At 36.5% G+C, this 22,173-nt stretch overlaps 1 long non-coding RNA gene across 4 annotated transcripts; it reads right to left on the bottom strand.

Moving 5' to 3' along the window:
- Window positions 1-12,265: 12,265 nt before the first annotated feature.
- On the bottom strand, window positions 12,266-14,300 carry LOC118038271 (uncharacterized). 4 transcript variants are annotated; one of them, XR_004685739.2, is made up of 5 exons: window positions 13,912-14,300; window positions 13,467-13,796; window positions 13,240-13,339; window positions 13,023-13,158; window positions 12,266-12,924 (listed from the first exon to the last, which is right to left on the bottom strand). It is a non-coding gene; the product is annotated as an uncharacterized lncRNA (long non-coding RNA). The 4 variants fall into 4 exon arrangements; XR_012170238.1 differs by having other exon boundaries at window positions 13,467-13,790; XR_004685741.2 differs by having other exon boundaries at window positions 12,268-12,924; window positions 13,467-13,554; window positions 14,002-14,291.
- Between the last annotated feature and the right edge of the window lie 7,873 nt (window positions 14,301-22,173).

The raw sequence follows: 22,173 nt of genomic DNA, 5'->3' as shown, positions 1-22,173 counted from the left end.
CTTGAGATGACTAAATTTTGATCATAGTTTTTTGGGCCGAAGAGGATTGTTGTAAAGAAAGAGTTTCAGATCGATCAAGCTTCGACCAGATCAGTTTCGGGAGTTCAGTTTTGGTTTATCTTTATAAATCTTACTGCGCAAAAACCTCTGCTCCGTAAGCTTTATAAAGAGGGGGCATCTGTTGTAACCCATTTTCGGGTCCCCACAAAAATAAATAAAATAAATAGCCAAAGGAGGTTAGAAAAATAACGGAAGGCAGAAGCACTCAAAAAATGATCAAAAAATTGGTCAAGGAGTATAAAAATACAAAGATTGGATTTTTGGCAGTATATTCTTGAAGGATGAGGGCCATGTTTAGAAGGAAAATTTAAATTTTGAGGAGAAAAGCCCAAATTTGGATGTTTATGGACTCAATTGGTTTTTTAATTGGATTTATAGAGGATTTGATTGCAAGGAAAATTGATTTTTAAGTCAATTTGGGCTTTAATTAGAAGAAATTTAAGTTCTGGGGCCAAAATATATTTTTTAGGATTTTATTGGGTCAAATCAGGGGCTTAATTGCATAAATATTGAAGTTTAATGGCCAATTAGGGGCTTAATTGTGAAAATCCGAAACCAGGGATCAATTTGGAAAAGGCGTGTAAATAGGGGGGCTGGATTGGATTGATCCGGGGTCAAATTAAAGAAATTGAAAACTGGAGGACTAATTTAAAAAAACGGCGCAGGGAAACCAAGTGACATGTCGCCTGTTACTGTTCACTTTCTTCCTCAAAAAGCTGCCTGAGTGGCTGCTTTCCAGGCGCATTTTCCGGCTCGTGTGGCCTCCAAATCCAACAAAACTTGAACCAACATGTCCACATGAAACCCCTTTATCATGGAGAATGGTCCGGTGGGGTCGGAAAAGTTAGAAACGGCTCCGTTGAGTGGCTCAAAGTGGCCACCTCGGGCAGTTCACAGCCTTGAGCTGCCAAATTTGGCAGCTCGAGGTGCACACTTTGAGCCAACGGTTGAGATGCTTCCCAACTGAATCAAAGGCTGCAATGTTTTTCCCAACGTAGAAAAGATTACCCTCTTCCACAGCCTATAAATAGAGTTGGAATTGATGATCTGAGAGAGGAAAAATTCGGGTCCAAAGTCAGCCAAAAACCAGCATTTTCGCCAAATTTCTGCAGATTTTTCTTCTTCTTCTTTCTTCCTCTGCAACAGGAAACCGACGCCGCATTGGATTTTTTTAGGGTGCGACACTTGTGTATTGAGATTTTCTTTTTAATTACAAAAAAAAAAAAATGGTAACAGGAAAGCTGAAATTTAATATTAGAATGGGAATAAGTTGCGTGGAGGCAGTAGCAGAGTACAAAATTAAAGTATGATTTACTCCGCCAGAGATCACGTGTTTCCTTAGTGTTCATTATTTAAGATATGTGGCAGAATTTTATATGTTGAGATTAGTGTACACAAAGTTGTAGTTGGTTCATGAAGAAGATGTAGCAGGGAAATCATCACTTAATTAAAGAAAACTCCCATCCATAGTTTTAAAACCCAAACCATCTAGGTAGTGGCCTAGTGTTAAAAATTGGGACCAAGAGGTTTGCTCCCTCTGTAGTCTCAGGTTCGAACCCTAGGCTGCTCATATGATGGCCACTAGAAGCTTACATGGTCGTTAATCTAAAAAAAAAAACTCAGCCAAATAGCTGCTCTAATTCAGTATCTGGATTTTAGATTTTAACTAGGTCATCAAGTCTTAATTAGTTTGCCAGATCGGCAGGTCAATTTTTTTTTTTTTTTTTTTTCAAAATGACATCATTCAAGTGTAAAAAAAAATGACGGGCTTGCAGCCGGGTCAATCGAGTCGCTGGATCATGCCGGGTTTTTCTTTTCTTTATTTTTTTTTAACCCGGTCCGGTTCTAATTCTGGGTCAACCAGGTCCCGGATCGATCAGCCGGGCCGGGCTGGGTTCAAAACAATGCTCCCATCTCCACTATTGCTCAAATCCTCTCCCTTTCTTGAGAGTTAGTTTTTTGGAATGTTAGTGGCAGATGGGTGACTTTCAAGTGTACGTGGACAAGAGCTTGATTGGAAAATCTAAGCATAAAATAATTTATGTCAAAAATATTAATTCATGTGTCATTAAATTATAATGTTACTTTCACGTGTATTAAGATCTTGTCTTAAATTAGAAAAGAAAAGTATAACTGTAAAGTTGATATAAAATATTAGAACTAGAGTAATGAACAAAAATAAATAAAATCGGGTGGAGAATAAATTAACAGTACTTGAGGACAAAATGTAGAGTACAAAACTATAGTTTGATTTATAATTGATGTGATATCACAACACAAATTGTTCGTGCATGCATGGAGGGAGAGAATTAGATTAAATGACTCAGATTCGATTCTATTTAAAAATAAATAAATCTTGTGATGGATGATTTATTATTATTTTTATATTTTTTATTTATTTAATGTAGGATATATATATTTTTAATACTCCTCTCATTCGTGGTATGTCAAATGATATAAGGGCTTAAGTATCTTTGAAAACTCTAACTAGATGACACAATGCGCTAAAGAATTTTCTCAAAAAATAGTTAGATCTTACATTCTATACTTTTTTTATTATATAAATTTGATTTATTGTTTGTGCTCACAAACAAATTGGTCATAATTTCTTATACGTCCCATATGACACAAAATAACCCACATTAAGGTTATATATATATGTGTGTGTGTGTCTTCACAGATAAATTGATCATAATTTCTAAAACGTCCCATATGAGACAAAAATAACCTATATTAAGGTTAAAAAAAACATATTTCTTCACAGTAAAATCTAAGAGAGAAGAAAATTGATGAATAGTAGAGAAAATATGGCAAAGAAATTATAGATTCTTCATGTTTTTGGTAAGTGTAAAAGTAATTCTAAGCTTTTCTGTTCGTCTGTTCTTTTTGGATTGATGAGGCCCTTTGGCCTTAATTTTTTTTTAGTTTAACGTGGGTGTCCGGGCCAGCTTGAGCGCACCTCGACTAATTCCACGGGCCCTGAAGTTAACGACCATGTAAGCCTCCAGTGGCCATCATATGGGCAACCCAGGCCTCAAACCTGAGACCATAGAGAAAGCAAACCTCTTGGTCCCAAAGTCTTACCATTGGGCATAGACTTATATGACCCGGTACGGGCAGCAGAGATGTGTTTGGTCCCAAATGTGGTTGTCCCAAAGCAATTTCGTGTTCCTGAATTCATCAAATACAGTGGAACACAATGCCTCATGACTCATCTCAGGTCCTACTGCAATAAAATGGTTGAGGTAGTACATGATGAAAAACTACTAATGCACTTTTTCTAAGACAGTTTAAATAGGGCAACTTTGAGTTGGTACATGAGATTGGATAACACAAAAATTCACAACTGGAAAAATCTTGTGGATGCTTTCGTCAAGCAATACAAATACAACATGGACATTGCGCCCGACAGAACCAGTTTGTCCAATATAGAGAAAAAGGATAAAGAAAGCATAAGGGAATATGCTCAAAGATGGCGAGAATTAGCTGCTCAAGTACATCCCCCACTTCTGGACAAAGAGATGGTCTCTTTATTTGCCAACACACTTAAAGCACCATATTACAAGCATATGATGGGTAGTTCAGCCCAACAATTCACTGATGCTGTGATAGTGTGTGAATGCATAGAACAAGGTGTCAAGAGTGGTAGAATTGTTGCACCAACCGAGCAAAGAGGCGTCGAAAGAAAAGAGGTTCACCATGTTGAAGATAGTTACATGGGTAAAACAAATACATCCCAAAATTACCATACTCCATCCCAAATTGCCAACATCAAAAAACCTGAACCCCAAAACTTTCAAGCCAAAAGCCAAATTGGAAATTTCCAAAGGGTTCAAGAACAACTACCTCCACTACCGTTACCCCTGAATGAGATGTATCAAAAGCTATTGAGCATCGGGCAAATAGCTCCAGAACCTCTGTCACCTCTACAGCCACCTTATCCTAATTGGTACAAGCCAGAACTTAATTGTGAATATCATGCCAGTATTACTGGGCATAGCATCTATACCTGCAACGCCTTCAAGAGAAAGCTTCTGCAATTAATCAAGGCTGGGTGGATAGAATTGGAAGATGCCCTCAATGTGAATATAAACCCGCAGCCTAATCATGCTTGAAGCATATTAGGATGGAATGTTTGGGGAATTGGAAAGCATCAATGGTCCAGCATGATAGCTTGAATTTTGTAGAACTCAAATTTTGATCGTGGTGTTGTTCCACATTGTCTTTGAGTCCTCTACGCAGAGCTTTTGAGAGGAGGTTAGCCTATGATCAGATTCACCAAAGTCTGCCTTGTTATTGCCTTTTGTTAATGCTTTTGACCAAGACTTTCTCTATTAATGAGTTTTTCTTGGGAAATAAGATCATGTGTTTTATTGTGTTCACATCACACTCTTCTTTGTTGTTATTACATGTAAATAACATTTTGAGCGCAACTTTGCTCACAACACTACAACATGAAGAATCCTTTGGTGTTCCTTTCTTCCAAAATCATAAAGAATCTCATATGTTTTCAATGATATTTTTTTTTGGGACCTCTACAGTGAGTACAAAAAAATAAAAATCATGTTGATATTTGTCCAAAAAAAATGCATTCTGGAAATTCAAGTGCTTCCTTAGATAGGTACACATATACCTAGAAAACTTGAAAGAAAAAAAAGACAACAAAGACAAACAACACTATGAGGTGACTAAAAAAGCTGAGTTTTATTTGACTGAATAAATCACTTTTCATACGCGCATGAAAGCAACACCTATCAATCCTCAATGCATGAGTTTGAGATGAGGAAAGGTCATCTTTGATAATCCTTTCACAAGGCTGAAATATATCCTTTGCAGTCCCATTTTGAGCCTAGTAATGTTTTTTTGAAATAACCTTGACTATGATCACACCCCACACTGGGGGGGAAAATAAGAGAGTTTGTTTGTTTTTACCATCCAGACAAAGTAGTGAAGATGGGTGCTGGAATTGATCATGTAATGTTTCATCTTTCATTATCATCCAAATGAAACAGTGAAGATAAATATTGTGATTGGTTAAAACATTTGAGCTTCTCATAAAAACAACTGATATGATTGTGCTCAACCAAACAAAAACGAAGAAAAACAAAGAGAAAATCCCAAACCCGACACTGGGCGGCATAAAGACTATTTTAAAAACAACAAATCCAAAAGACAAAAGGTCAGGAAACAAGCACAAGTGATCCTTAGTCTTGAAATCCCTTAAACACTTTTTGAGCCTGCAACATATCCATTTTCTTTGTAACCAATAGCCAAAGCCTACATTACATACCTGATAAAGCCCTTTCTGATCAAAGGCAAGCAATCTGGATCGGTATGCAGTGCTTTCTCGTGCGAGTCAAATCATTATTCATGCAAATAAAATAAATGCTTTGAATCAATTCGGTTCTCAATAACCCTCAAATTGAAATTTCAACCTTTTGTGACCAACCAGATGTCACTTCATCTTTAACCAAAAGCAAAAAGCTTTCATCACTTCAAGAAACCTGTCCATAGGAATCACTTGAATTTTTTAGAACAAGTTTATTTTGAACCAATGTCAAAATCATTTTTGTGATTGGAATAACTTGGAAGTTCCAAAAAAAAAATTACATGAAAACATTTCATTGTACAAAAAACCCAAACTTACTTTCACATATCCTCACCCCAAACTAAACCCAAGTTGAACACTTGGTGGGCATGATCAAGCTGGGGGGAAATCAAAAACACATGGTAGGGCTGACTCCATTATTTCTTTTCTAAGAAAAATGTCTGGCACAATTGGCAACCCTTAAGATAAACGGTGAAGGACAAAGATGTATGATGACATCAAACCATTCTAAGAGGTCAAGATCACAAGATGTAACCCGAGTAAGCAAAAGTGGAAAAGCCATCGAAGTTTACTACCAACACTATAACTTTGGAGAGAAAAGAAAGATACCATGAAGAAATGGGGGCCTATATTTCTCAGGTAAGTATACATGCATATCACTCATAATGCATTTTTTCTTTTAATATTGACAGATCAGTGTTTCAACATCATCCCTTGGGTAGTGCGTTTTCTAACCCTACCTCCTTTTGAGTGCCCTTTGAGCCCTCACCTCCTTTTGAGTGCGCCTTTGAGCCCTCACCTCCATTTTGAGTGCGCCTTTGAGCCCTCATCCTTAGGTAGTGCGTTTTCTAACCCTACCTCCTTTTGAGTGCGCCTTTGAGCCCTCATCTCCTTTTGAGTGCGCCTTTGAGCCCTCAACTCCTTAGGTAGTGCGTTTTCTAACCCTACCTCCTTTTGAGTGCGCCTTTGAGCCCTCACCTCCATTTTGAGTGCGCCTTTGAGCCCTCACCTCCATTTTGAGTGCGCCTTTGAGCCCTCATCCCTTGGGTAGTGCGTTTTCTAACCCCGCCTCCTTTTGAGTGCGCCTTTGAGCCCTCACCTCCATTTTGAGTGTGCCTTTGAGCCCTCATCCTTAGGTAGTGCGTTTTGTAACCCTACCTCCTTTTGAGTGCGCCTTTGAGCCCTCACCTCCTTTTAAGTGCGCCTTTGAGCCCTAAACTCCTTAGGTAGTGTGTTTTCTAACCCTACCTCCTTTTGAGTGCGCCTTTGAGCCCTCACCTCCATTTTGAGTGCGCCTTTGAGCCCTCATCCCTTGGGTAGTGTGTTTTCTAACCCTACCTCCTTTTGAGTGCACCTTTGAGCCCTCACCTCCTTTTGAGTGCGCCTTTGAGCCCTCATCCTTAGGTAGTGCGTTTTCTAACCCTACCTCCTTTTGAGTGCGCCTTTGAGCCCTCAACTCCTTTTGAGTGTGCCTTTGAGCCCTCACCTCCATTTTGAGTGCGCCTTTGAGCCCTCATCCCTTGGGTAGTGCGTTTTCTAACCCTACCTCCTTTTGATTGCGCCTTTGAGCCCTCACCTCCATTTTGATTGCGCCTTTGAGCCCTCATCCTTAGGTAGTGGGTTTTCTAACCCTACCTCCTTTTGAGTGCGCCTTTGAGCCCTCAACTCCTTTGGTATTGCGTTTTTCTAACCCTACCTCGTTTCGAGTGTGCCTTGAAGCCCTTGCCATCCAATTCTCCATGTTTTTATTTGGGTATGGTCACCCATTACAATGAGACCATTCCTTCACCTGGGTAAGTCACCCTTTACAATGAGACCACTCTTTACTTTTTATGTTTGGGCAGGTCGCCCATGAAAATAGACCAGTGTCAGCGTGAGTGTGTGGGCAGGTCGCCCATGAAACTATACCATCTTTCTTCAAAAAAAAAAAAACAAAGGGTTTGAACACATAGGATTGTGGTTCTGGTTAGAGGGGATTGACGAAAGGAATCTCAGTTTAGCCCAACCACACACAGGACTTTGAGTCCGGTTTAAGTTTTAGGTCAACCAAATTTTTGCGAAGACTAATTTTGGAAGACCAATTTTATTTACCTTTACAACACTTACAACGCAAAAATTTTGTTCCGTAAGCATTGTAAAGAGGGGGGCAATTGTTGTAACCCATTTTTGGGTCCCCACATAAAAAATAATAAATTTCAAAAAAATATATTATAAAAAAATATAACAGTGAAAAAATGTCAGAGCGCCCTAAAACTGCTCAAACATTGATTGAGGATGTTCAAAAATATAAAAATTAAATTTTGACAGTATATCATTGACTGATGAGAGCCCCGATGATAAAGAAAATTCAATTTGAGGAAGAAAAATCCAAAATCAGAAGTTTATGGACTCAATTAAATTTTATTATAGGTTTAATTGAATTTATGGAGAGTTTAATTGCAAGAAAAATTGATTTTGGAGTTAATTTGGGCTTTAATTGGAAGAAATTAAAGTTCTGGGGTCAAATTATAATTTTTGGAAGTTCAATTGGTCAAATCAGGGGCTTAATTGCATAAATATTGAAGTTTAATGGCCAATTAGGGACTTAATTGAAGAAATCCGAGACCAATGACTAAAATGCAAAACGCGCCAAAATCCGTTTAAATGAAACGGCGCGTTTTGGGAAAAATGGCGCCGTTTCATTCACTGTTGCAAAAAAAAAAGAAAAAGAGAAGACCGAAATGGTGCCATTTTGAACGGCACCATCATCTTCTTCCCCTGGACACGCAGCGAAGCAGGGGAAGAAGAATTTTTTTTCTTCTTCTGTCACCACCACGATCTCTTTCAATAAGACGCCGACTCCCCTTCAAAAAGACGCTGACTTGCCGACCACTTTCCACGTGTTGGACGGATAGTGGAGGGGCGGCAACACAGTGGCCGCCCCAGCCATGTCCCCCCTGTTTTTTGCCTATAAAAAACAGGGGCGAAGACCGAAGAGAAGAGGAGAGAAGAGAGGGGAGGAAGAGAAGGAGAAGGATAAACCGAGAGAGAGAGAGAGAGAGAGAGAAGAGGAAAGGAAAGGAGAGTACAGAAGAAGAAGAAGAAGAAGAAGAAGAAGAAGAAGAAGAAGCAGCAGAGGAGAAAACGAGAAAAAAACAGAGGAGAGAGAGAAGGAAAACGCAGAGCCACCACCAGTGGCGCTTCCTGTCTCCACCAGCAGCTCCGCCAACGACGACAGCCACCGCAGGTCAGCTTTTCTCCCCTTCTTCTTTCTCCGGCTTCTTCTCCGATGCCAGCCTCCACTGTTCACGTAGCATGTGAACAGTTGAAGGCACTGTTCACACGAGCTGGGCTGAGCCCAGCCCATGCATTTGGGCCTGACCCGGCCCATGAATAAAAATAATAAAAATAAATTATTTGTTTCAATATTTTTATAATTTTTCCGCGTAGTTTTTATGTCATGTTGATTAATATCGGGTGTTATTTTACATCGTAAAAAATATAAATCCGGTATTAAAATACCCGGTTTTCATCAAAACTTCCAAAAATACAAAAAAAAACAATTAAAAAAAAAGAGAAAAAAATGTTTTTGTGCATACGGCCAAGTGTCTCAAATCTAAAAAGTCATATCGTATTTTTCATATGTCCAAAAAACAATATTTTAGCATGCATTTGGCTTTAATAACCAGTTTATTAAAGTCAAGAGAACATTGGCCAAAATCTCAAAAACAACAAACATATTATTTTGTTTGATTTTAGTATTAGGGATTATGAATTTATACGTAAATCGTATTCCTGATATTAAAAAGATATTTTCTTTTGACGACTTCTAATAGTTATTTTGTTACCCGATAAAGATAAGGATCTCCTTACAGAGGAGGAGTTTTCTTAAACCGTAAACGAATCAACAATTAAAAAACCACAACATGATTTTAGATTTTATCAGACATTAAAACAATGCAGCCTACCTTAGGTAGGGCGTAGTTGGGGTGCTAATACCTTCCCTTTACGCAACCAGTCTCTGTACCCGATCTCTAAAGACCAGTTAAGGTTCCTAGTAACCAGAATACTAGGTGGCGACTCCCAGTCCATATTTCCACTTGTAGAGACAAGAATTCCTTGTCTCTCCCTATTTGCTAGGAATAAATATTCTGATATTTCCTTGAAGGTGGACGATCGCCGCATACGTGCGACATAAGTTATTTGAATAAAACTAAATTATACAGGGTTTTCTTACAACTCATGTACAATAAATTAAAATAAATATTATATTTTATTATATTAATTTTGGCCCCTTCTAACAAATAATCCTAGCTCCGCCCCTGGTTGCACTTAACTCTATCTTCAGTCTTCAAGGCAGATTCTCATAAATAGATTCTAACAATACTCACATTAATTCTTGAAGACTATTACAGACAGTCCAGGACCATTTGATCGCAGTCCTTTAGTCAATCAACAGTAAGATGACTGGAGAACTGGGGAAAGTAAACTAGAATGTTAGACTCATGCAGCAACAAGGACATTGAAAAGAACTATACTTGATTATTTCTCATACTTCGTTTCATGTGGATGTGCGGTATTCATTTCATCCACTATGCAGAGGAGTGTTCACAGATGATTCTACATAGCAGCTGAGGCAGAATCCAAGCATCACTGTCAACCTTCAGTTGAAAAAAGTTCACACATCAATCAACGTTGGAAACCAGATACGAACTTCAGTAAATGTTTTATGAGTACCAAATACATAATCAGCTCTAAGATCAATAGCTGTATTTTGGAATTCTGCAGACGGGAATGTAAAGAATCTATAAAAAGTAATCTAATTGAAAGTAGCATAGAATGCTCTGAAACTGTTCCTAATGAAAGAAAAGGGAGGGTTCTTGTGAAAGTACATATCCACGCCACTCTATCAAGTTTGCACAAGCATCAAAGTGAATGGCTTTGGTGCTATGAAAACCAGCGACATGGGTTGCTAGATCATGCATAAAATCATGCATTTTGCAACTTTCTACGTTCCCAAATCTATCCTTCTCCACTTCATGAAAGAATGACCTCCACAATAAATTCTAAAAGCACTTAACACCAGCAATTTCAAGACACCTACCACCTGAATTTGAAGAGCTAACGAACCCTAGTTCAATCCAAAGTCGAATCAATGATTTCACATCTATCTCATGACCTTTCGGAAATAAGCTACAGTATGCAAAACAGTGCTTCATATACGATGGAAGAAAGGATTGGGATGTTCATCATTCACGTTAGGTGTGGTAAAGTATATTAATCATTCTAAAGTCTAGCAGGAGCTTTCTTGGAATAATATAATCACATGGTCCACAAGTTGTACTAGCCTAATTGGATTGTAAAATTTACATGTTCAAATCCTAGCACCTTGATGTTGCATGGGCTTCATTGTTCATACAGGAAACAGGTTGCAATTTCTTTAATAAATAGCAGGTAATCACTTGTATTAATCGTAGGTTCCAAGGGCCAATACTATGCAGAGCACAAGATCAAGAAGGACACCGGAATATAGACATCTTCAACCTTCAGGAGAATAATAATCATTACTATCTTGCTAGCATGCAGCTGTAGATTTATTTGTACGATTTTGCATCACCTCCGCTTATGATACCTTTATCTGACAACCTAATAATCATACGCTCAGAATTAGTATTCCTCTCATCTCATTAATTTCCTGCTTCTCTACTTTCCTCTAGACGGGATTAATGAAGAGTTTTGCATAAATATACTCCTAGCCGCTGCAAATTGGATGCACCACTTGTCTCATAAACCCCCATGAAAATCAAAATGGATTCACAAAAATTCAAAAAGAGGTTTCTTCATTTGTTTTGTTTATTATTATTGGCCACTGTTAAGTCGAGTGGTTTGCATTACCGTCCTCAGAGATCATATCAGAATGTAGCAGTACAGATCCTTGCACTTTAACAAAGTAAAAGTTGAAGACCAGTAAGTATCTACAAGCGGTTTTGTTAGGTCTCCTATAAGAAGAAAAATAATAGAACGCAACTGCACTCATCATAATGAGCCCTGGAACCAAATCATTTATTATAATCTAATTTTCATCCATTTGCTTTTAATTTAATTTTGAAAGTGCCCAAATCACCATATCCAACCCCAACACATTGAAACGAAAGCTTCAAAATGGTTCCCCAACTCGGTGCCTGCATTTGATTCAAGCAAGTATTCATGCAATATTACTTTTTATTTATTTTTTGAATGATAAAATGAACTGCTTGATTTCCAAAACATTCACTCCGGGTTCCTGATTCATACACGCACACAAAAACGATTTAACAGTTTGTTTGGTAAAAAATTGTGACATGAGGGGAGGGAATGGAGGAGTCGGAAAGGGATAGAAAAAAATTTGTGGAGATAATTTTCCTTGTCTGGATAGAATAGTGAATGAAAGGGTAATAAACATTAAATATCATTAACACTTTTTTAATTGAATCTAAACGGAAGAAATGATAAATAGGATAAAATTGGATTTTTCAAAAGGAAATAAAGATAAATAGTAAGTTAATGTCGAGAAATTATAAATCTATTTCCTTCCCCTCTTAGTCACTCTCAATTTAAGGGCAAGACTTTAAAGGGAAGTAAATTTTATTGTGTTTGAGATATATTTTCAATATACCTTTTCTCCTTGAAGTATGGAGTAGTAATAGTAATAATAGTAATAATAATAATAATTGTTATAACCTAATTTTGGTTCATTTGCTTTTAATAGGATTAAAATTTGAAATTAAAAAATCAAAAATTAATTTTGATTAAAAATATAATTTGTTGTGAGAAAACTAGGACTACAATATGTTTTTATTATTTTCTCCTTATCATCAAGATAATGCATGAAGGTACCTGGCTTGATGGTTTGTTTGCTCCGCTGGTGTGTGTTCTTTACTCGCAATAAAAGTTGGCTGGATAGGGATTGGGAGGTTGAAGCAGCCCCCTGCTAGGTTTGATGGAAGGCTGTTACCAAGTTGAAGAGGAAGAAACCGATTTTTTAACATAGAAAAGGATGTGTAGATCAGACTACAAGGAGTGACATTGAAATGCCTGGCAAGTTGGGAGCTTCCCTGTCAAATTTCTTTCCTTTTCCAACAGCAAACAAGAGGAAGGATGTTTTTAGTCAACTACAACATAATATACTCGTAACATGCTCTGTTATTAAGAACGTCAGGATGTTAAAACAACAAACTTTGTGTTAACCATACAAAGAAAAAGTTCATAAATCATATCTGAGAAATGAGAAGTGCTTGATCTTGAGGAAATTATGATGGTGAATATAATTGAAACACTGAATATTCAGTCCTAATTCCTACAAGATGTTCTGTTGAGAAACAAAAAATAATAATAATAATAATAATAATAATTTCGAACTGGTTTCACCATGTAACGAGTTGCAAAAGGCCAGTTAAAGCCCTGGAGACATCCCTTGAGACCGTAGACATCATGGTCAAGCTTGGTTGGACTGAAATTCATCAAAACAGTCGAGCGTCTCAAACCTTCATGCATCTTCAAGAGATCTGGCAGACTCCCTGCAAGATACAAAAGAGAACATAAATACAAGAGTTAATAATCTATTGACCTTTAGGGGAGACATTAAGAGCAAACATAAACTTGGTACAATTCACACCTTGTAGAGTAATACTCCTCCTGCTCAACATGAAACTTGAAAGAGAGGGAAAGTGCAAGAGGTAAAGGGTAAAGTTTGATGCAACCAGCAAGCTTGAGCATTGTTGGAATCAGTCAAGGACCAATTGATTGGAGAACTAGGGAAAGAAAACTAGAAGTTATGCCAAACAAATAGAAGTAGAAGATATGAAAAACTTCAAGTTGATTTAGTCTAATACCTGGTTTAATGTGGATGTCTGGTGTCTGGTTGATCCATACCACACCAAAGTGCACAGATGTTTCTACCATCTGAGACTGAATCAAAGTTTTACTTTGCAGCTTCAACCAGAGAAAATACACATGATCAACAAACAAGGAAACACAACATATACACATAATGGTTATCAGTCATCAACTTCAGACATCTTATCAATATTTCAAGATTTACCAGCTGTAAGATCAATACCTGCAATTTGGTTCTGCAAATGAAATGTATATGCAACGTATCGAGTGTGAACAGATTTCTGTCAAGTTTGTCATAGGCCTGCAAAGTCCTGTAAATACAAGTATCATATGAAGAACTTTTGCAAATTTGAATAAGATCAACATTTAATATTTAAGCATAAAATTTAGTTTATGTACACGTGTTCATTCAGTAAACCCCATTAAGCAAAAACATAAAGGCTTTAAAAGATAACTTCTATACTAAACTTGATCCAACCTATTCCATCATCTATAATGAAATCATCATTGATTATCTTTTCAACTTTATCAAACCCCAGTCCAATCACTGTATCTACACCAAAAAGATGTCGAAAAGGGGCCAAAAAGAAAGGTTAAACAGAAGCTGCATTTGCCTCAACAGAAACCAAATTAAGGAGCAGGAAAATTCTGTTTTAGAGGAGCAGAACCTGATTCATCTACAAAAAGAATTTAAGATTAATTATATCAGCAACTCTCCAAACAGTTTTTTCATCTTTAGAATTTAAAGCTCGGCTTACTGCTTCAATGTTACCGGAACTACACCCTATGAATATATAACTAATATCTGTGGCGACATCCAATATCCTCTGATCTATTTCCTGCAACCAAGATTCAATTCTAAAGGTTCAGTAAAAATGGACACCACTGGAAAGGTCATTGACATCTTGACAGAAGCATGTGAAAACAGAAAATCACTTGCCTGTTGTAACCAAACATATTTTTATATTATGAAATCAAACTCAATTCAAATAGAGAAAATACTTGGGTAATTGGATATACTCCTAATGCATATAAAACCCACATGCTTCGACACTAAATTGCTCATAGAAAATCAGAAAGTCAAATGCATGCAGCATCAATTTGTAGAAAAAATAGGATAGATTAGGTGATTGGAGAAGGCTTTACTTTGTGCAGGTAGGGAAGAGAGATGGGGTAATATGTTGTTTTGTTGAGGGTTGAACCCCTTTCAATGTAAGAGCTTTATATTTAATAATATATTAAGATAATATTTTTTATTTTTAAAAATTTATTTTTAATATTAATATTTAAACACAAAAAAAAAACAAATGGAACTTTAATTAATTAAAAAATGTTACCAATATTTATAGAAAAAATATAATAATCTTGTCAGATGAGATTTGTGTATAATAAAATAAATAAATATAGAGAAAGAGTAGGGATTAATAATAATAATAATAATAATAATAATAATAATAATAATAATAATCAGAGAAATTAAATGAAGAAAGCTGTAAAAACATTTATATTTAAGAATAGTAGCCTCACGGTGAAATTGTAAAAATGCTCTAACCATCAAATATGATAAATTAAGGCCTTGTTTGTTTCCCGGAAAGTAGTTTCCGGGAAACCATTTTTCAAACTTTCCTGTGTTTGTTTGTCATTAGGAAAGTTGGTCAACGGAAAACAATTTCCGGTCAGCGGAAAACACTTTCTAGTCAACGAAAAACACTTTCCGGTCAACGGAAAACACTTTCCAGTCAATTTTAGTCAAAAAAAAAATTGACTTGGTTTTCAGGAAAGTGTTTTCCTTTTAGCTGTGTTTGTTTTCCGGAAAGTGGTTTCTGGGAAAGCACTTTCCAAACTTTCTTGTGTTTGTTTGTCAGTAGGAAAGTTGGTCAATGGAAAACACTTTCCAGTAAAAGGAAAATTTGGCTTGGTTTTCAGGAAAGTGTTTTCCTGAAAAATTTGAGGGGAAAACACTTTCCGGAAGTTGTGAAAAATTTAGAAATGTCATTATTTGCTGATTATATCAAATTTGATCCTCAAACTTTTGATTGCTATATATATTTTGTTTTGAATATTTATTTTTCAATTTCATCTCTTAAAATTTTATTTTTATATTAACTTTGGTCCTTATTTTTTATAATTGCTATTTGCTTTTTTCTTATCATTTTTTTATTGAAATTTTTTATTTATCAAATTTGATCCTCATTCTTTTGATTGTTACTTATTTTATTTGAAATAATTTATGAAATGTTGATTATTATTATTTTAATTTCTTCATTTTTCATTTTTTTTTTAATTTTTTAGATTTGATCCCTATTATTTTGATTATTATTTGTTTTATTTGAGATAATTTATGAAATTATATTTTTTTTTCAATTTCATTCTCATTCAACTTTTTAATTTGTAAGATTTGTTCCTCATTATTTTAATAAACTTCAGAAAAAATAAAATATTAATATGTTATTTTCCAGCTCAGTTTCCATGACATAACCAAACACTGGAAAGTGTTTTCCAGTTCATTTTCCATAACACTACCAAACATCGGAAAATACTTTCCCGGAATTCACTTTCCCCGGAATTCACTTTCCTGCAAACAAACGGAGCCTAATTAAATAAATAAATAATACATAGGTTTATAAAATGATAGTAATAATAATAAAAATAAAAGAAATTAAACTAAGGAATGAAGGAAGAGATTAAATATCTTCATTTATGTATGTATGTATTTTTTATGAAAGGTAATTTTGTTTGTTGTCTGAACCCAATTAATTGAAAAAACGTTACCTTTCATACACGTAATAATAAAGAGAGAGAGTATGTGTAGACACAAATTTTGTGCACCTGAAATTAAATCAAGCACACGTGTACAAATATATAATTTTATTAAATATATGAATGGGTACAATCTCTATGTAATATATTCTATCAAAAGAATATGGCAATCCTCTGATTCTTCCCTTGGATTTGATGTATGGTGACTTGATTTATTTGAGTAATCAAGCCAAGATTTGTGCTTTGCAAGAACACGAATTTGGGCGTGTATTGCGAAGCGAGATGTTGTGATTTGATGCTTTGAAGAGTACCTTGATTTGTCTTCAAAGTGTTGTTGAAGAACTCTTATGGGGCGTTTTGGCTTGATCCAACAGAGCTTCGTTCTTGTTAAACTTCAAGCGTAGATGAAGGAGGCTTGAGAACTCTTTGAGAGAGAGCTTCCTTGCTTGAAGAGAGAGAGAGAGAGTCTTGAAGAAAATTTGTATCTCCTGGAATCCCCTCCCTTTAGGTTGAGGCCCTCTATTTATAGAGATCTGTAGGGGCTCTCAGGTCCTTTTCCAATGCCACGTGGCATAATTTTATTGGTTGGTCTTTATTGATGGAATCTTGACTTTATGACAAGATATCTTGAATATCTCATCTCAAGTGTCAACTTTTCATTGGTCAAGAAATATTTGAAGGCTCATTTGTTTTCCATGTCATTTATTTCAATTTTATTTTATCCTTTATTTTTAAAGAATAAAATAACACATGGTGAAATTTGATTGGTGGAAAATTTGTGTTTCTACAGATGCCCCCTCGAGACAAGTTCACTTACTTTTGGAACAAGTGGGCATGTCTCGAAAAAATATGGTTGTGAGGGTTTTATATTTCCGACTAAAATTTGATTTGATCATATTAGATTTTCACAATAAACAGATAAATCTTATTGTGAAAATAAAATATAATAATCAAAAAAATTGAAAATTTATGGATCAATCTTGATTGAGATTTATCAGATAAACATGATAGAATATTCAGGTCCAATTGCTCATTTGAAACTGCTGCATATGCAGGGCCAGACAAAATTTATCTTTATACCCGAATAGCAACCAACACTTTGACCGGGTTGCATGAATTTTTTTTTTTCACTGAAAATGGTCACTGTAGCATCTTGTTTTAAAGATCTCGTTATTCTGAATCCAATAACGCAATCTGTTTGTGATTCCGAGTAGCGGTCAACAAGTTATGAATTATGAAAGTTGCAACTCCCTTTTCTCAATGCTTTGGGAACCGTGCCCCCCCATCCTTAATTAATTTCAACCTTTTGAAAGAATGTCCAGAGAGCAAAATAACTTTGCAACGTAAATTGCTTTGTGTAATTGACTTTCTTTTCTAAATAAATTGTCCAACGTGAATTAATTACTAAGAAAGAGACCAACACAATTTCTTGTACTGGAAGCCGACTTTGCTTGCTCTCACAGAATAAGAAAAGACTTTGTTTTAGATTAGGAAAGAGTCACTGAGGCGGCTATAAAAGAACATTACATTGCTCTTTTCTTGTTACCCACCACGCAACACTTCACGTTGCTTTTTTTTTATTAACCGCGTAGCATCCACCTAGTAACCAAATGTCTTGCTTCAAAATCAATATCTAACTTGATGCTTTGCGAAGATTGTGTCAATATCTACGGGCAGAATTGGTGATATCATTAAACCAAGTGTGGTACTGCTCAAGTTTGGATTTAATTAACGGTGCAGCCTCAACCTAGCAATACTTCTGTTTCTTCACTAACAGTGCAGCCTCCACTTAGCAGCTCAGCATCATCGACGGTCTTAGCAGGTATGCATAACTCTTCAGTATTTGTTTTACAACTGCAAGTCCTTTATATATATATATATATATATATATATATATATATATATATATATGCAGGACACAATTCTGAGTTTGTGCAGGTGAAGTGAGCTTTAAACTTCTAACCAAAGCTCATGATGATAGTAATTTAAACTCCTTTCTTTGATAAATGCATTTGCATCGTCTTCCTATTTTTTGACTGCATGGAGAAGAGTGAAATTATGCATGGCCTAGAATAAAGCAAAAAAAAAAAAGGAGTGATTGCTCAGCGAAATATTTCCAACAATTTGCCTAGTCTTAAGAGCTGACATGGAAAACTTGACAATCCGCAATCCTCTATTCGTTGAATTACATAGTGACGCAGTGAAACTGCATTCGGCCATGTGTTATTTTATCTGCCATGGTTGAATTACATGGAGACGCAGAGACGGTGACTGCTCAGTGACTAGAAAGCAACTATTTTCTTTATGTTGACAGTAAAGGTGAACTCTAGATGCCGCAGCGACAACAACAGTTTTTTTTTTTTTTTTTTTTTTTTTTTTGAACTTCACCTTAGCAGGCTCCGGACAAGTTGTTTCAAGACTGTTGCTATCTAGATGAAAGAACTCCTTTCAAAGCCTTGGAGCACTGCAGAGTTTCTTGATGGCACATCCAAAGAGAGAGCTTGTACTGGATTGGCATATTGTTGACATGCGTGTGTTAACCAAAAGCAACCCTTATCTGTTTCTGCAACTGTATGATGGATGGTGCAAACTTGTTATTGAAATAGACTTGATTAAGCCTGATTGAGTTGTTGGTGTGCCTGCCTGTTTCCATTAATTAACATCTATTCTTATTGCAGGGTTGCAGGTTTCTTTGGGTGATCTGAATTCTCCTGCCGTAATACTTCACAAGCATTGGTGCTTGACGAGTTGCTCCTTAAAGGTCACGGTTGCCGGTTTTTTTTTTTTTCATCAATTTTGGCCAATCATATATTTCTTAACATTGGAGCATCACTTTTCTTTGGCTCTTGATCAAGGTAAGTTCTTATTCTCTACCTTTTTTTTTTTAAATATGCATCTAATTCATGCATTTTTATATGTCTTCCTTTTCTTTTTAGATGGTGCTTTTCAGGAATTCTTCTTCTTCTACTAAAAGATTCTTAGTGATTGATGAGAAGTATCGTCGGACAAGCCTTCACGTATATGAACCTGCCATTGGTCCATTTGCAAAGAAGCGGTCTTCCGAAAGCATCAAGCATTTGACTTCCTGGTCATTGGAGACTTCTTATGAACTTTATGGTCATGGTGGTTTGCCTCAATCAGTTTTACAACTTCAATCCTCCTTTCCACATTCAACAACTTTTCTAGCTGATCTGCCGTCATTAGACTATCATAAACGTGATGGAAATGCTACTTGCAAGGATTATTTCCCAATCTCCGATGCACTTGAGTATACTCCCAAGTATTGGGAATGGACAGAAGATATTTTGAAACATTACGAGCCAATCCTCGAGAGGGCACATATTCGAGACACTATTTTTGCATCCCTTTTTTACCTATGACTGGCAGATGAATGTTATCCTTTCTTTTTTATAACCATTGGAATCCTGCTACCAAACACGCTATCTACCCCGAATGGCGAGGAGTCTATATCTCTTTGGGAGCTAAAATCATGTAGCGGCCTTCCTATTTTTGGCACTTTTTATGATGAAGTCATCCCTTCTGCTGATGAACTTAATGAAGCTGACAAGAAAGGACGTTCTTTTCTTCCAAAGAGCTGCAAGTACCTATTCATCGCCTTTCATAAAGAATGTCAGACTATTGATGGTGACCATGTAATGACCCTTCAAGATTGGGTATATTTCTGGTTTCGAGATGACTTGAGATACAAGGTACCTTTTTCTGTGGGCAAGTCTAGCGGATCCAATAAGACTAACTATCCTTCTGGCTCAATTGATAAGTCTCGTGTTCGCTTCAGCAAATTCATTCATCCTTTTAAGGAGCTTAATGTCCCTTCTCATATTCAGGATGAAGTTTATTTAGCGGCTTTTCTTTCATGTTGGCTATGCAAATTTGTATTTCCTAGCAAGGATGTTGGTTTCATTCGTCCTAGTACTTTCAAAGTAGCATCCATGATGGCAGCTGGAAGGCAATTCTCTCTTGCGATACCAGTTCTAGCAAGTATCTTCAAAGGTCTAAAGGAAGTCCAGTCTGCATTGAGTGTGACCGCACGAGACATCCCTTTTCCTATTCATTTTCTCAGCAGTTGGCTTGCAGAAAAATTTGGCACCCATCAAACAACAATTAGTCCTACCAAGTTAGTTGGGATGACGAAATATGCCGGCGTGGGGTTGGCAAAACATTTCAATGAATCTCAAGCTCATACTCTTTTCAGAGATCCCAAGAGAGTCATATTTCCTGCATTACTTCCCCTGGCTAAAGTTGGGATCTTATATGATGATGGCAAACTTGTCAATCCTCGAGAGTGACTACTTATGTGTATTCGATCCGGCTATTTGACTCTTCGTTATGATGATACTTTTATTTTTGAATCTTACTGTCCTGATAGATTCAGTAGACAATTTGGGTTTTTGCCAACATATTCCCCGTGACTTTGGAGGGAGAACTGGAGTCCCAACCTTGGAGGATGTATCTCAACTTTGGCATAGTTTTACCAAACTCAAAACTCATTCCCAGTGCAAGCTTTCGTTGCCCCCAAATGATAAACTTCCTTTGGTAACTAAACGTTACATGGATTGGTGGACTCCAAGGTGGTCCAAAGTTTGTTCTCCAGAGATGAAGATCATTTCTTAAAAGTCCTGCTAATGTTTGCCATAGTATCACGAAGGACAAAAGAAAAGAAGAATGACCCTCTCTTAACCAAAAAGAAACGATCTTCTCCTACCTATAAAAGAGACAAGCGGGTAGTTGATGTTGATTTAGGCAAGGAAGATGGTACACGAAACATCTGCCCACATAAATAGGACACCACTTGTGATTCCTAGTGTAAAGAGAGTGAGTACTTCAAAGATCATCTTAATAAGAAATCCTCTAACTCCTCAGGGACAAAGGAAAAGGAGTGCACAATCCTTTTCTCCACAATTGGTAAATAAATACTCGTCTCCTTTTTTTATATATGCCTTATTAATTCCCCTTTTTTTTTTTATTGAGATGCTCATAAGGATATGCATGTAGCAGGAGGAGGAAAGATAATGTTGAAGCGATCTTAAATGTTGATGATAGTGAGCATGAAAACAGTGATCATCATTGGAAACGTTTAAAACGTACAAAAAAAGTGTTCAATCCTTGCAGCTCGGGTTTTCTTCATGGAGTCCCTAGTGCATCAATCATGCCAAACAATATTGATGAACTGGTTTGACACTTTCCCTCTTTTTTTTTTTCTTTTTTTTTTTCAATTCATGTTATTTGTCATATATTAACCCCCTTTTTGATATGTATGTCTCAGCTTGGTCAACAAGACTTGGGGAATGACTTTGATATGTATATTGGGCCAGAAATGAGTGTTGCTTCTGTTGCTAGCCCTAACCCTTTCAATATTTTAGCTGCTGGGATTGGAAACTCTCAACCTTCATTCAGTTTACCACATGAGCAGCCTAAACCACCTCAACCGATCTTTAATATAGCGACCAACTTGCATAATCTTGGACCTACTACTGCCTTTGAGTCTTCAGGAGTCACTAGGTATTGTGCTGATGACATAATAGGAGAGATAAGATCTGAATTTGCTGTCAAGTGTTGGGAGAGCATCAAAAAATAAGATTGCTCGTACACCGATCCATTATATTCCTAACCTGGCTGGTGAAGTTGAGAAGATCCTCCTCTCTATTGAAGGATATAAAGGTTGATTGCTCTTCTATCAGAAGAATGGTGACCGAGGTGATTGAGGATGCTAAAAAGTTTATTCACTTAGAGTCTTCATTATCTCCTATGATGACATCAGAGCAACGAGCCTTAAATGTTGAAAAGCTTGAAGTGCAACTTAAAAATTCAGAAGCTTTGAAGAGGAGGCATCTACATCCATTTCTATTACTCATGCTGAGATAACAAAAATAACAGGACAATTGATGGAGTTGCAGAGCAAGAAGACTGAGTTAAGAGTCATCTCTCAAGGCGTGTGATGCAAACTTTCTGAGAGACAAATCATCACCTCGGCATTCGAGTAGAGATCACCACACTATCCTCTTCCCCTGTGATAAGTGAAACTGACGCAGTCATTCTTCAAAAATTAAAAGGATTGTTGGAGACCAAACAAAAGGAGATGGAAGAACATAAACTGGAAACCGTAGTATGATAATGGTTTATTATGCTTTGGAATTTTTTTGTTTGGTAAC

This window comes from Populus alba, chromosome 6 (genome assembly GCF_005239225.2).
Source record: "Populus alba chromosome 6, ASM523922v2, whole genome shotgun sequence".
Taxonomy (NCBI): Eukaryota; Viridiplantae; Streptophyta; class Magnoliopsida; order Malpighiales; family Salicaceae; genus Populus; species Populus alba.
This window is presented reverse-complemented; position numbering and strand designations above follow the sequence as displayed.